Source organism: Triticum urartu, chromosome 1 (assembly GCF_003073215.2).
Source record: "Triticum urartu cultivar G1812 chromosome 1, Tu2.1, whole genome shotgun sequence".
Lineage (NCBI taxonomy): Eukaryota > Viridiplantae > Streptophyta > Magnoliopsida > Poales > Poaceae > Triticum > Triticum urartu.
In genome coordinates, this window is record NC_053022.1 from 4,754,551 (window position 1) to 4,768,269 (window position 13,719).

A 13,719-nucleotide genomic window follows, 5' to 3' on the forward strand; every position below is an offset into this window, starting at 1 on the left:
CCAAAACAAGAAACAGCCTTGTTGATGTAATGGTCCATCTGATAATCCATTGGGAAAGCTAGAAACAGAACCCAAGCTACATACTGAAAAGGGCATTGACGCATATTTTCTCCTTCATCATGGGGCACAAAGGAGAAAGTCATGTCATCATCGAGAGGATCTAACTGGTGCAGGCTTTCCTGAATGAACTGATCCCTGAGCGCTACATCCGCAAAAGCTACCATGCCAACTCCGATAGGATACACAAAAGCATCAGGCACCTCTAGGTGAAAATCCTCAATCATGATGCGCACTACTTCATTCAGAACCATCTGCTTCTGATGATCAGGGACCGGCGGGGTGGCAGTGACCAGGGCGTACCTTTCATGGCTGAGCGGCGGATCATCCACCACGATCATATTGCGCGCAAGACGATGGTCCGGCCCCCGCTTGATCTGGGCTCCCATCGGTACGAACTGGAAGGGGCGGGCCAGGAAGTTGGCCATGGCGGTGGATGGGACGACAGTGCTCGCTTCTGCAGTCGTCGGAGATGACGAGCAGGAAAAGAGTTTCCTTGCTTCTCGTTGGTCGGCTGGGGTGGCAGAATAGGGAAGTGGCGAGGGGCCGGAAGCGGAGACGTCAAGCCAATGGCAATATGGGAAAGGGCCAAATTTCCTGGTGTCTTTTTTGGTCGCCAAATCTGTTTGATTTTTGGGAAGGGCGGATTCCGCTTACGTGTCCTGCGCCGTGGATTTGTGGTGGGGATACGCTGCCTCTACAGCTTCTTCTTGCGCCAAAATAAACGGAGGCACAGACGATCCGAGCAGTCAGGTGGGTCATGGCCCAGGAACGAGCACCGTGCACAACATAGAAGTCCAGGGCAAGATGCCCGACGGTGGGCCGGATTATTACATATGGTGCAGGCCATCACGGGCTGGGCAAGAGGTATTTTCACGCAAAAACACGCCCTCTCAAAATTATGGCAAGAGGCACATAATTTGGCTTTACATTGATCCACTCTATGATTCGGTGCCCAGCACCTAGAGCAGCGCCCCAAGAGATTATGGATGACTTCCGAAGATGGCAAGTCATTTAAATCATAGATTTGTTGGATGTTTGCCTCCTCATAATGAGCCTGCCGCAAATCCAAGATACGCTCCAAAACAACAAAAGGAATGTTCCTCCATTTACTCTCTTTACGATCCTTGCCAACAAAGCTTTTGGAAAGAAAATTATTTTCCACCGCAGAAAAAGGAATTGCCAAACTGCCAAACTGCACTGTTGCATGGATCGGAGGTTCGTCGGAGCAAGGATCGTTGCAATCATCCACCGTATGTCCGGCAACATCCTCAAAGGAGCTCAACAAATTTGTAGAAATGTGTTTAGAGAGACCAAATTTCGCCAATTCAGTGGTAGAAGAAAAATCCTTTGAAGCACTTTTCTCAAGAAAACCTAGATTGGTGCGAATGGCTTTAGGATCCCGAGTCCATAACTCATTAATTTCCTGTGACGTGCTCCAACAATCAGACCCATCATATGGGGCACTCCAAGGCTGCTTAAACAACCCAAAATGGCAGACAAAGTCTGGCCAAATTCTATCCCTTAGGGCATAGATAAAATGTCCCACTTTGTTGGAGGCCACTGAGAAGCGAAAATTCTTGGCACCAATGTGTGTCACATTAAAACCAGAAGCAAGGCCACCAATACAACATTGCAAGGCCAAACCAACCGAAGCACAAGAGAGGGGGAAAGAGGCTGAGGAAAAGGTGACCACCAAGAAGGATTCCTTGGAGGTAGGGGAAGGAGAGAAGTGCACTGTGGATCTGAAACGCCTACGAACCTGGTTCTCGACCTTGAGGCCGGGGTTAAAGTCCCAATGAAGAAGACCATCCATGGTTCAAGCACATAGATCATGATCGCCGTAGGAGAGGTAGAACGCCGGCGGTGGTGGTGGTGGTGGTGGCGGCGGTGGTGGTGGTGGGAGGGGTGGGAGGGGTGGGGTGGGTGGGAGCCATCTCCACGGTCTGGAGGACCACGGGCATTTCGCGTGTCTGGATTTCACAGGAGGTGGGAGTTTTTGCGCGCGTTGTTAAGAAGTTGCTCCCCACTTCTCCCCATTCTCTGATCATGCACATTGTCCACGTCAGCAGATTGCCACATCAGTGTTGACATGAGTCGATCATTTTCATTATTTGTCTAACCACTAATTAATCTCCTACTTTTGAGTGCCTACTCAAATGCACATGCACGTACAGTTCAGCAACAAGAATAGACGCTTAGTTCCGACCGTGAGAGCCGAGCAACCTCTCTCTTAATAGTTCAGTTTCTTTTCTTAAACATAAACACCAATGGTTCAGTTCATAATCGTAAGAGCTAGCCGGACAACCTCTCGCCTTAAAAATCCTCTCGATCTTCCACATAAAAAAAATGAAATTATTTCACGGAACCAACGCTCCATAAGAAGAGGTCACCTTTTCCCCTAAAGAAAATTCCTTATTTAACACTATTTTAAATTTCGTTTCCTTATTTGACACTGAAAAACTTTTTCTTCTTTATCTAACAACGAGTCTAAATTTTATGCCTTTTATGACACTTTTGTCCATTTTAAGTATAAATAACACCTGAAAAGACCATTTTGCCCATCATGTGCTATGTGTGTGTGCGGGACACATACACACACGCGCGCGCACACATATCAACACATTGGCAGCAGCACACACACCTAGCAAAAGAATCCACTTCTCTCCACAGCAGAATCTGGCGACCTTAGGCCATCTCGACTTGAAGTCCACTCTTGCACGTCCTCAGGCCTTCCTCGCCTTGTACTCCTCTCTATGCGGTTGGGCCGCCGTTCTACTGCAGGCCACCAAGATCGTCAAGGAAGGCATAGCCGATTTGGTGTGTGCATGTCGTTGCTCTACTCCTCTGCTCCTCCGGCAAACACTGCACTCTGCCTAGCCTCCATGGCTCCATCTCTTTGGGCGTTGGCACACGAGCTGGGTGGCCATCCCATCGCCGGCCGCCTAGACTCCCTGATCGTTGATGAATGCACAACGCCACAACCAATGGGACCTCTGTGCACTATTGCTCTGCTCTGCAGCTGTCGGCGGTGGCGACGAGCGTGGCTGGGTCAACAAAGACGACTTCCACAAGGGCTCCACCCACGAGGATGGCACATCATCTATCAGCGAGGGCCGGCGCAATTTCATTCAACAATGAGGTAATGAATCTACAGTTGACATTTAGCAATAATATTCATGTCTAATGGCATGATGTGCAAGAAGGGGTTGCCAAAATCATCACACACCATGTTATATATGTACGAGTGATGCCTCCTTTTCTTGCACCTGGGTATGATTTATTTTGGTGGCAGATTGAATTTTGTTCAACCCAAATTAAACCTTCACTTAACTATCTTTGCTGCAGTTTTTTTTCTCTTTATACTCACTAAGGTGCAGTCCTTTTCCTTTGAATTTGATAACTATTACTTCATCTCCTAAATATAAGTCCTTTTAGAGATTCCACTATAGAGACTACATTCGGATGTATATAGACACCTTTTAGAATATAGTTTCACTCATTTTGCTCCGTATGCTATAGTGGAATCTCTAAGAGGACTGTTATTTAGGAACGGAGGGAGTAGTATACAAGTTGCAATTTACTCCATCCAACATGTTATTGTAAAAGTGCTCCTCCCAGTAGGTCATTATGTAACTACAAAAATTTTAAGCCAGCTCTTTATATGTATTTACAGAGTCTATAATATATGGAAGCATCGAAATTAAATATGTGCCCATCCTAAATATGTTGAAATTTTGCATACTGTTTTTCTTCCAATTAACAGAGTCATCAAATGATTCACTGAGGTAGCCAAATACATTACTTTTGTATAAGACATATACACGCTTCCTTTTTCTTTGTTAATAGTTAGACATATTATTGTTATATGTACTAAATGATCTTGATTTTTCATTTGTCCACACTATTTCTTGGCTGCTGCATCTTTTCCATTTGGAGAAGGAATGGTAAATTACTATTGCACCCTATTCTTTCTTTGATGATTTTTCTTACACTTATATATACCTAGCAGAGTGTGGCAATATATGTCAGTAGTTCGTCGTTGTGTTTCTTATGGAGTATATGCATCCGCTCTGGATTCAGTGCTCCATGCTCTCAATTTTAAAGGATGGTTTCCTATTAATGTTTGCATCTTACAATATTTGTATCCGTCATTGGTTTCAGAACTGAAAGTAATATTAGTTTGCATCCATGCAGCAAAGAAAAGAAATTTTCATTTGGATAATAGTTATGTCTGATGCAGCAAAGGTGACCCATTCATTATTGTCTGTGAGACTCCATAATTGAAGTGAGGTTCTAAGTTTCTAAATGAAATTTCTGTTTGTTTACAGTTAACAGAAAAGTTTCACGTTGATGGGAATGATTCTTAATATGGGGTGCCAGGGATCAGGAATTCTGGTAGCGAGCCACATTTTACAAGCATTCAAACAACTTTTTTTATCCAGATGATTGGTGTTTCCTCTCTCTGAGACTTACTATGCATGGGAATCTTTTTGTGCTTGCGGCAATATACAAGGCATGGAGTAAATGGGTTTCTATACATCATTCAATGTTACTCAAAATATTATATATAGAATCTTTTGCATGTAATTTTATAAATAGTTGCCTATGCATTCCCGCAGCAACGTGCGGGGTATTATCTAGTTATAAGGTATTGCAACGTAGACAAATCTGCCTATGATGAGGTGTTTAGTGCGGGGTATTATCTAGTTATAAGGGATTTTGTGAGCAAACAACTTATGGGAACAATAATCAACTTGCATAGGAAGGGAAAACAAGTGCAACTTCAAAATTTTCAATACATAGAGAGGAAACTTGAGATATTGCAATATGTAAAAGCACATGTTCCTCTCTCATAATAATTTTCAGTAGCATCATGAATGAATTCAACAATATAACCAGCACCTAAAGCATTCTTTTCATGATCTACTAGCATAGAAATTTTACTACTCTCCACATAAGCAAAATTCTTCTCAATCGGAATGGTAGTGGGAGCAAACTCAACAAAATAACTATCATGTGATTGAAAATTAAGATCAAGATGACAAGTTTCATGGTTATTATTATTCTTTATAGCATACGTGTCATCACAATAATCATCATAGATAGGAGGCATTCTTTCATTATAATAAATTTGCACATCAAAACTTGGGGGACTAAACATATCATCTTCATCAAACATAGCTTCCCCAAGCTTGTGGCTTTGCATATCATTAGCATCATGAATATTCAAAGTATTCTTACTAACAACATTGCAATCATGCTCATCATTCAAAGATTTAGTGCCAAACATTTTAGAGATTTCTTCTTCTAGTACTTGAGCACAATTATCCTTTCCATCATACTCACGAAAGATATTAAAAAGATGAAGCGTATGAGACAAACTGAATTCCATTTTTTTGGTAGTTTTCTTTTATAAACTAAACTAGTGCTAAAACAAGAAACAAAAAGATTCGATTGCAATATCTAAAGATATACCTTCAAGCACTCACCTCCCCGGCAACGGCGCCAGAAAAGAGCTTAGTTGACGGGGTGTGAGTGCCGCTTACCTAGCCTCCCCGGCAACGGCGCCAGAAAAGAGCTTGATGTCTACTACGCAACCTTCTTCTTGTAGACGTTGTTGGGCCTCCAAGTGCAGAGGTTTGTAGGACAGTAGCAAATTTCCCTCAAGTGGATGACCTAAGGTTTATCAATCCGTGGGAGGCGTAGGATGAAGATGGTCTCTCTCAAGCAACCTTGCAACCAAATAACAAAGAGTCTCTTGTGTCCCCAACACACCCAATACAATGGTAAATTGTATAGGTGCACTAGTTCGGCGAAGAGATGATGATACAGGTGCAATATGGATGGTAGATATAGGTTTTTCTAATCTGAAAATATAAAAACAGCAAGGTAACGAACGGTAAAAGTGAGCGTAAACGGTATTGCAATGATAGAAAACAAGGCCTAGGGTTCATACCTTCACTAGTGCAAGTTCTCGCAACAATAATAACATAATTGGATCACATAACTATCCCTCAACATGAAACAAAGAGTCACTCCAAAGTCGCTAATAGCGGAGAACAAACGAAGAGATTATGGTAGGGTACGAAACCACCTCAAAGTTATTCTTTCCAATCAATCCGTTGGGCTATTCCTATAAGTGTCACAAACAGCCCTAGAGTCCGTACTAGAATAACACCTTAAGATACAAATCAATCAAAACCCTAATGTCACCTAGATACTGCAATGTCACCTCAAGTATCCATGGGCATGATTATACGATATGCATCACACAATCTCAATTCATCTATTCAAACCAACACATAGAACCTCAAAGAGTGCCCCAAAGTTTCTACCGGAGAATCACGACGAAAACGTGTGCCAACCCCTATGCATAGGTTCATGGGCGGAACCCGCAAGTTGATCACCAAAACATACATCAAGTGAATCACGTGATATCTCATTGTCACCACAGATACGCACAGCAAGACATACATCAAGTGTTCTCAAATCTTTAAAGACTCAATCCGATAAGATAACTTCAAAGGGGAAACTCAATCCATTACAAGAGAGTAGAGGGGGAGAAGAAACATAAGATCCAACTATAATAGCAAAGCTCGTGATACATCAAGATCGTGCCAAATCAAGAACACGAGAGAGAGATCAAACACATAGCTACTGGTACATACCCTCAGCCCCGAGGGTGAACTACTCCCTCCTCGTCATGAAGAGCGCCGGGATGATGAAGATGGCCACCGGTGAGGGTTCCCCCCTCCGGCATGGTGCCGGAACAGGGTCCCGATTGACTTTTCATGGCTCTGGAGGTGTGCGGCGGCGGAACTCCCGATCTATCTTCTGTTTTGGAAGTTCTAGGATATGTGTGTATATATGGGTGCAGGAAGTACGTCGGTGGACCTCCGGGGTGCTCACGAGGCAGGGGGCGCGCCCTAGGGGGGGCGCCCCCCACCCTCGTGGGCAGCCCGGGAATCCCCTGACGTGCATTCCAAGTCTATCAGGTTGCTTTCCTTCCAAAAATAACTTCTTCAGTTGATTTCGTTCCGTTTCGACTCCGTTTGATATTCCTTTTTCTCGAAATACTGAAATAGGCAAAAAACAGCAAATCTGGGCTGGGCCTTCGGTTAATAGGTTAGTCCCAAAAGTAATATAAAAGTGGATAATAAAGCCCAATATTGCCCAAAACAGTAGATAACATAGCATGGAGCAATCAAAAATTATAGATACGTTAGAGACGTATCAGACGCTTTTTGATATTCCCTTTGTATTAATATACGTCTTATATTTTGAGATAGAAGGAGTGTTTTTAAGCAAATGTAAACAACCATATGAAACTATGAGACTTGAGATGTAACCGAACAACCGGCTGTGATAAGCCGAAAATAGGCAGACTTGGGCCATCTACATGCTTCACAAACACGGTGAAAACTAGTTGAAATGAATTGTATAGCCTGACGAGGAACTCTGAGAAATTTCTTTCTTTCAGACCTCCTGGCCTGCTGCTCCTCGAGTTCCTTGGTTCTGTACACCACCTTCACCCCCAAGAGCACAGCATAAAAATGATATTCAGACCATGCATAGTCGAATTGGCATTAGATTTCTTGAAATCTCAGGCACAACACTGATGGCATCTTGATTGGATCCACCGCCTCCAGGTGGACCACCAGCCATCATAGGTTCTGCAGTGATGAAGAACTTGCAGCTTATACACGTCTTATTTTTCAGTACACAGTAAGCAAGTTGGTTTCTATTGCTTCCTGAATTTTTCGTATATTGTAATTTGCATGTGCTGATGATTGTTGTAATATGTCATCTGTGACACAGCAGTCGATGCAGCAATAAAACCAAACAAAATAAATTAGGTAAACACAGCAGCGTCAGATCGGGTGACGTAGAGGACATTCTTTTTTAAAATGGAGGAGGACCCTCGGCCTCTGCATCTGGACGATGCATGCAGCCATTTTATTAATTATTCACATAAGACCTTACAAAGTCATACAACAGTAAGTCGAAGCCACCGTTTAGGCAACAAAAGTGTCGCTACTCCTATCCAAATGATGAAGGGGTGCTGATAGTCTGGGCCTAATACCAAACAGACCTCGCAGCCATACCTAACATCTAAGACCTGAGGTCCCAACCAGGACGTCTGCCGGGTATGGGCACCCGCAAGTCCGGCGAGCTCCTCAACCAAGATGCCTGCCGGGTATGAGGCCGCCGCAGCCACCTGCCACCAATCCATCTTCAGAGTTGTAGTGCTGCATGAACCTTGCCCGGTCTAGCTGCCGCCGACGACACCACGACGCCAGACAGCGCCGACCTCCTGCGCGAGTCCATCATCGCACATCAGACGCCTAATCTCCAGAGCGCCGTGCCATCGAGATCCGACACCATCAATGTGTGTGATGAAGCACCGCCAACAATAAACAGGCGAATGCAGGCCTGTCAACGTGATTTTCAAGAGAAACTTTTACCCTTTTAGTCAAACGCCAACAATAAATCATGTTTTGTCATTTATCAAACTGGGCTGTAAACTTTGCTCTCAACTTGCTATTATAGGATACAAATTCCAGTAAACAAGAAAAACAGCAGATAAAAATAAACATGATTGTGCCCTCCTCCGCCGCCACCCGCGAGGCATTGAGGAGGGCTTCAGATCTCCGCCGCCGCACCCCCCTCGTCCTCCCTCCTCCACCCTCGCCGCCGCCAAGGGGCGCAGCCGGGTGAAGCCCGATCGTCGCTGGTGGCGGCGGGGCTCCTTCGTCCCCCGCGCGTGGGGTGTGGCGAAGGTTAGATCTTGCGGGCGGGGTGCAGTGCTCGATGCCGGGTGTGGCGGTGCTCCAGAGCAGGCCTATGATGGTGGTGTGGCGCCGGGTGGCGTCGGTCGTGGCCAAGGGTCACTTCTCCGCCTTACCCTACCCCAGGTCGGTGTGGTCACGGCCCTTCTTGAGGCAGGTTGGCCGTCGGCGGTTCTGGAGGTGGTTCGGGTCGCGGATCTGGGCAAATTCATGGCCTTTGGCGGCTTCGGGTTGGTCTCATGGCAGGGTGGGGCGGTGGCCCTGGCGGTGGGAGTCGCATTGGTCGTGGGCGGATTGCGCGACTCGGATGCCGGCAGGCAACCATGGCCGCTCGGGCGGCATGGCTGTGGGTGTTGGCGGACCGGGGTGTCGGCGGAGGAGTTGAAGCACCGGGGTACATCACCTACCCAGTCTGTGCACTGGTCGATGGAGACGACGTCCGTGGACGTCGTGTTCCTTCTTGTAGGCTTCGTCGTGGTGCTTCCACTCCTTCCATCTTACTCCGGGTGAAAACTTAATCTTCGGGTTGGACGGTGGCTACGTTCGTGGTCGTTCCCTTCCTGGAGGCACCATCTTGGAGTCCTCGGTCTAGCGTGTCCGTCGCACATCCTCCTGGATGATCCTCCTCGTGGTGGTGGTCTCCGTTGGCTCTAAGCGGATCTGTTTTGCTCATCTTTTAGGTGCTTTGTAGTCATTGAGGTTGTGTGTCGATGCCCGGCATTCATATATCTTGCCTTGGGTGTGTGTGGCGTGCGTTTGTATCGGATGCTTCGATGTTGTGTTGGTGCTTTATATAGTATAAAGCAGGGAAATCCTTTTTTGTTAATGAGAAAAACAGAACTTTTCCGCTTCAAAGGTGCAGATCTCAATGCGAGTCAATGATGCCGATTTGGGTGACCCCAGAATCACTACACACACACACACAAACACAAACGTACATCGGTATGTGAGTGCACTGAGTGATGACCAGCTGCTCTCAAATTCAGTAACTAAAACATAGTAGTCTGATGTACTAACAGAGTGCTTGTGTACGCCACGCATGCACAAGCACTAATAGAGTGTTAATCAGGTGCAACAAAAACAGGTACATAAACACATGGACGTCGTCCAGCAGCAGCAGCAGGATAATTCAGGAACATTGATTTCATCATTCATTATTTATTAATAATAATTCAGTAAAGACAGTAGAGCCTAGATGAGCGGCGTCCATGTGTTCATGTACCTGTTTGTGTTGCACCTGATTGACACTCTGTTAGTGCTTGTGCATGCCTCCGCTAGTGCTTGGTGGTCCGTCCATGCCTCTGTTTCGATTGCTGAATTTGAGAGCGGCTAGTAGAGTGTGTTTACAGCAGACTACTATGTTTCTCTTAAAAATCACGTTGACATGCCTGCATTTGCCTGTTTATTTTGCTTGTCGGAATGTCCTCTGCGTCGCCCGCTCTGACGCTGCTGTCTTTACCTATTTTTTTTCGAAAAACCTATTTATTTGCTTGGTTGTATTGTTGCATGGCCCGCCCTGCCACTGAGTTTGGCCCATCTTTTGAACGTAGTACTTATCCTGCGTCTGTTGCATTTGCTACACTGAGCCTGAAGCCGTGCCGCTGTGTGAATGCGTGATTCAAACTTAGAGAGCAAAGACAGTTAGGATGTTCTTCGGTTTGAAAAGACTTTGTTAACACATCATTGCAGCAACAGGGTTCAAACACCTCAACAGACTGGGGCCTAATGGAGCACACAGAGACGGAAATCAATACTGGGGCCTATAGATTTTGCTATAAATGGTTGGTGCATCATGTAATATTCAACACTACAGTAATACAATGTGCCAGAAAAAGGAGATATATGACCGCAACTTGGGTCCATTAACTTGGGTCCACCAACAGTCTTCCCGTACAAGCAAAATAGAAGGCATACAAATCCTTGTCTCCTCCTCTTGCATTTATTGGTTTTTTCTTTTGAGATTTTCTTGTGTTTCTTGGATGGGAGGCCAAACCAGAGCTGGCCAAATGGGCCCCCACCCCACTAAACGTGCCCGACACGGCCCACAGAGGCCTGTTTATAAACGGGTCGTGCCCAGACACAACACACTAGTTAAACTTGCCCGCCTGTGACCCATTTATCCTTCATGGGCCACATGCTTTTCGGCCAATTTGGACTATTTTTGCGCCTATATATGAAAACTATTATGGAATAAAAAATAAGTAAACGGAATGGGCTGGGCTGGGCCTGGCATCGCGGCCCAGGCAAGGATTTAGGCATGCAGCAACTGGGCACTGCCCATTCAGCCACGTGCCGGGCCGGACCCATGACGAGCCTGGCACGCATGCTAATGGGCCGGCATGCCATGCACGGCCCAGGTGGCCAGCTCTAGGCCAAACTAGCCACACGATCCATACTAGGCTGGGGAAGAGGTCGGGAAAAATAAAAAGAAATGAGCGGGAAGTGATTCCGACTGATTAGTGGACATGAGTAACCATTTCACCGGCACACGAAGCGTCCAGGACGGAGAGCGGGCAGGTGCGGGCCCACCTCAATTCAAGGGTATTCAGCTGAATACCCATTATTTTTGCCAATGTACTAGGTGTATATCATACGTATGTATAAGAAAGAACGAAATTTATGCAATAACGTGCTACGGAACAAATTCAGCACAAAAATGGGGGCTAGCCCAGCTTGCTATTCTCCTTCACCATGGGCCCAAAAGGACATTGGCCCATGGGCCCAGAATGCTTTAGGCTGCAATCGTGCGCATGCATCTATGGCTGCTTCAGTTTTACCTTGCCAGGCAGCCGACGTTCCCAAAATTCTGTTCACAAGGAAGCCGCCAGGCAGCCGGCTGATTGCAAGTTCGCACGCTGGCATGGCGGCAAGCACTGGTGGGCGGTGCAACGTGGCGCACCATCACGATATAATCCTCGCTCCCTCTGATACTGATCCTTGCACGCATCGGTCTTCAATATTGAAGCCCTAGGTTCAACTAGCAGTAAGTATTTTTCTCTTCATAAAAAATAGAAGTGTTCATGTGGCCTAATACACTACGACTATTAAAATTGGGATCTGGGGTTGCTCCTCATGTTGATTCTTAGTTGAACTAAATTTATCTTGCTAATTAGACGTTGGATATTGATTTCTCTCTGTGACTCTGTATCTCATGCTGCTTAGCTTTAAAAAATATATTTTTAAGAAGCTAAGAAGAAAGATGGGGCGAACTTACATGAAGGATTGCTTGGTTACATTTATCAATAGAGATTTTTTCTTGCAAGTTAAGGAAAAGGACATCATAACTCATTTTCAAAGCATCAAAGGACCGGAAAGTTATCCAGTATTTTGTAAGTTTTTTTTATCATTTTTTATTTTCTATCTCAATATATCTTAGATGTTGCCACCTCGATATGTTGAACAAATAGTATTTCTATATGGTGTACAATTTGAAGTTATGATCAATTATGTGTAAATTTATTATATTAGGCTATATCTCTATGTATTGTCCAATTTGTATAATTGGTACTAGAATCAATTATATATACCAAACAAGGCTTTAGCTCTCAGAAAACTGCCTTTGAAATTTTGAATGCAAACTCCTGAAATCCTGGGCCCACCCCTGAGAGCGGGCACTTTGCTGTAGAGTTTTGCCTGAATTCCATTTCTTGTAATCTCCTTCTGTCTCCTATCAACACAAAATGACGGCACATCAACATTAATCGATCATGTACGCAATATGCTAATAATTTTGGGCTGTACAGAATAGAATGCAAACTCCTGAAATCCTGGGCCCACCCCTGAGAGCGGGCACTTTGCTGTAGAGTTTTGCCTGAATTCCATTTCTTGTAATCTCCTTCTGTCTCCTATCAACACAAAATGACGGCACATCGACATTAATCGATCATGTACGCAATATGCTAATAACTTTGGGCTGTATAGAATAGAATGCAAACTCCTGAAATCCTGAGCCCACCCCTGAGAGCGGGCACTTTGCTGTAGAGTTTTGCCTGAATTCCATTTCTTGTAATCTCCTTCTGTCTCCTATCAACACAAAATGACGGCACATCGACATTAATCGATCATGTACGCAATATGCTAATAATTTTGGGCTGTACAGAATAGACTGCAAAGATTTGGCAAAGAAACCTTCCCTTTTCCATTATCTTTTTACTAAGGGTTGGTAAATAGTTTGGCACCTCAGCTCTTTCAGCGTTTGTTTTTGTTTTAACAGTGAAATATTTTTAGATGATCTTGTCTGATCGATTTGCTACTAATAAGTTTGGGCCGTACAGAATACTTCAAGATTTGGCAAGCAACGCCCCCTTCTCCCATTCTCTTTTACAAAGGTTGGTAAACAGTTTTGGCACCTCAGCTGTTTCTGCTTTTGTTTTAAGAGTGAAATATTTTGAGATGATCTTGTCCAACAGAAACAAGTTGCTGAAACATAGGCAGAAATCCATGAACGTAAGAAACTCATCTGCACAAACATCATTCGTTTGAACCAACTTGCTGAAAGATATATAAGCAGAAACCCAATGTTGGAACTAATCTTGTTATTAGTGCTAGGTTTAAATTATTATAATTTGTAAGTCATGCAGGTAGTAGTAGCTGCGGGAGTGTGCATGCATGGAGATGTGTCCGTGTGTGTGCATGAAAGCTACAATAGTACTTTGTGTTCACCGAGTCAAATGCATGCGTTGGCTAGTTAGTTAGCTAGCAGAGTTGCCAGCCCGCATGACCAGGCCATGTGGCCGTTGTGAGCATGCCACAAGTGGTGTATGTGGGCATGCATGGCGTGGTAATTAGTTAGTGCATGTAGCTAGTTGGTTAGTGGCCAAGTGTGTCGGCCAAGTTAGTGCGTGAGTACATGGGTTAGTGGGTGAGTGTG